The following is a 3,045-nucleotide window of genomic DNA, read 5'->3' as shown; positions in this document are numbered from 1 at the left end:
GAAGTCCTAAAGCTGTTTGCAATAAAGATTACTTTGACAAATATAGTTATTTGATCTATATCGTTTTTAATATCGTTATCGCACAAAATAAAAAAAACGATATCGCATTATGAAAATTCCATATCGCCCAGCCCTAAATACACACATTCCCTTGTTGGCCTCTTAGGTGTTTACAAGCAAATTTATGTGAACATGCACACTAAGTCTAGAGTGGGATGGGGGGGCTCTCTTGCTCCCTCTCAACTTGATCTGTGTTGACCCTCTTTCTGTCCTCACCTCCTCCTGTTCTTCTGTTTTTAGCATCAACATGCTGAAGCTGCCAGAATACCCCAGCAAGGCGGTCCTGCAGGATCGGCTGCTGGTGGCTCTGCACTGTGGGAGCTATGGATACACCATGGCCTGAAGCTATGGGCTGTGCAGCTGCCTCTTCTGGCCATGCAGTGCTCCCCTTTTCTCTTTCAGAACTCGCTGGTTCCTGCTGCAGAGCTGAGGGGCCTCTAGTTTTTACCTGCTGGTGAGCTTTGAGATGAGAACTGTGGCAGGCTTACCCCGGCTTACACCGCTAGCGTCAGTGGAGTTGCGGGAGTGGACTAGCTACAGCCGATGGCTTACACCGGCTGCTGCTCCAGCCACAGCCTGTGAAAGCTCAGCCCAGACAGAGTCGTGCTGGATCTCTATGATCAGCTTCTGGTTGTCCATGGTTATGACTGACAACGCTGTGCTGCAACACACTTTGAGTAACCCGAAAATTACGTAATGTTTACGACACGCTGAAACCGGCGAGTTCAGCGGAAAGTTCGTTTTATTTTGAAAATTTACCGGATGCACTTTAAATTCGCTCGCGTGGTTTCCGGTTTAAGTCGTGAATAGCCCCAACTTCACAGAAAGTGATGACGATCAGCCGCGGCGTCCGTCAACATTTGTACCAAACGAAAAGGATTCGCAGCGACGCAGAGGTCAGTCGTCAGTCGCAGGACGTGAACGCCTGCAATGGAAGTTCCTCTCGCACTTTTAATGCTATGAAAAGACTGCGGCGCACGCAACCGAGCCGTGACGCTGGCGGTGTAAGCGCAGGGTTAGGTGTTCCAGCTGTGTATTCTGCCGGGTCTAATGCACCAGGCCTGCATTGTTTGGGAGTTCTCCAGCTGCCCCTGTCTCTGTGAAATGTTCCATCAGCACAAGTGAAGTTTTCACTGCATCCAAACCATCCAGAATGACCATCCATACCACAGGTGGATGAGGACACTTAACCCCTGCTAACTACAAGCTGGCCTTATGGAGCTGCAGCGTGAGGTTCTACGTCTAACTTTGTCCAGTTTCTGATATCCAAGTTTGGTTTATGCTGACTTGGATCTGATTGGTCCAGGAAGTCAGACCTGCTGGCCTGAGGGCTAGCCGCTTTTTAGTTATTTAACATATCCAGTCAAATCTCTAGTTTTTTATTCCATACATGAGCTTGACTTGCTGTTTTCCCCTTTTTGCTGCTCCTTACGCTGCTGTCTGGACTTTTAGTTCTCTGGTTCTGGACTGTCTCCCTTCTGATGTTGGTGTCAGAGATGATGCTGGATCTTAAAGTTCCTTCTTGAATCATTGGGTGTTTGCTGTAAATCTGCAATGTTCTATCCTTTTGGAGTTGTCATGTGAGGTGTCTATGCTGTCAGTGTTGGACAGAGGTGCCAGAAAAGGACAGCTGGAGTTTCTCCACAGCCCATCTTTGTTCAAGCAGACCAAGAAAAGAATGTTTCACTTTTTGTTCTGTTTCCATTCTTACAGGGATTACAGACATTCATTTCTCATACCATTGATGAGCATTTTTCTCTCTGAAACATGTAAACATTTGCTCTTAATTGTTTGTAAATATAATCTTTTTTTAAGGAGTTCTGTATATTTCTTGAGTGTTAAAGCTTTGTATTGTAAAGTGGTACAGACGTGCTGCCGGGTCGCTCAAACACTGTTCTTTACTAGGAAACGAGATTTCAGGGAAGATGGGGGAAACGTTGGATCCGTCTTCAACCGTAGCGATCCTGTGATCTTTGTTCTTCTGAAGAGCATAGACTGAGCACACTTGAACTATTATTGTGGAGCTAAAAGTGTTAAATATTTCTAGTATTTCATGGTAAACTTCTAATCAAGCTCAGCTCCAGAAATCAAACATGAGATCAGTGCTGCATGTAGTTTGAGTTTCTTCACATCCGTAGAATACTGCTGGACACTTACCTTTGCAATGTAGAATTTAGCCATCTCATCACCCTTTTTTATATTTAGATGCTATCAAAACAATTGAATGAACTATAGCTGCAGCTTTTATGTATTCAGAAGTCCTAGGTTGGTCCCTGTATCTTAGGCAGTCTGTTTCTGGGACTTTTATCATGCAAAAATGTAAAGTACCAGAATGTTGAGAGGGCTTTATCTATATTGATTCAGTCACCTTCCACCTATGGATTCATAATAATAGATTACATTTTTCTGCACTTTTCCAGACTCTCAAAGTGCTTACAATGTGTATCCTTGGTGTTGGTAAACTACTGATGTAGCCACAGCTGTCCTGGGACAGACTGATGGCGGCGTGGCTGACAGTACACGCTTTCGGCCTCTGACCATCACTGGAAATGCATACATCAGTGAATTCACACTGATCAATGACCTGAAGAGAGCTGTGGCCGCAGTACAGGTTATTATAGTAACACACAATGTTGCCATGGATTCAAGTGTCGCAGAGCTCCAAAGGTCATCCTGCTTAAGTTAGTAAAAGTCCAGACCTGTCTAAAGTTTTCCAGATATCATCTAGATCAGAGGTGTCGAACTCGACCCGGTCCAGTCATGGAGAGAAAAACATATAAGAATGTTGGGGGGAAAAAGCAATTTTCTAGCCTATTCCTGTGGTGAGTCATGGTTCTTTAAAGAAATGACCAAAATGGGTCATTCTGCTACTGGGGAGAACAAAAAAAGCAAGACGGCATGACGAGCACAGACTGAGCATATTTATTAGAGGCGTTGATGAGACCGTCTCAGCAGAGTTTAAATCAGGCTGGTTCATATGATGGA

The 3,045-nt window shown here is 44.7% G+C and overlaps 1 long non-coding RNA gene across 1 annotated transcript; it reads left to right on the top strand.

Moving 5' to 3' along the window:
- The first annotated feature begins 204 nt into the window (after positions 1-204).
- Positions 205-1,877, top strand: LOC112140635. Its single transcript, XR_002918217.2, has 2 exons — positions 205-514; positions 1,177-1,877. It is a non-coding gene; the product is annotated as an uncharacterized LOC112140635 (long non-coding RNA).
- The last annotated feature ends 1,168 nt before the right edge of the window (positions 1,878-3,045 follow it).

The sequence above is a fragment of the Oryzias melastigma genome, unplaced genomic scaffold (assembly GCF_002922805.2).
Source record: "Oryzias melastigma strain HK-1 unplaced genomic scaffold, ASM292280v2 sc00776, whole genome shotgun sequence".
NCBI classification, from domain to species: Eukaryota; Metazoa; Chordata; class Actinopteri; order Beloniformes; family Adrianichthyidae; genus Oryzias; species Oryzias melastigma.
The sequence above is the reverse complement of the archived record's forward strand: the minus strand, read 5'-3'. Positions and strand labels throughout refer to the sequence as shown.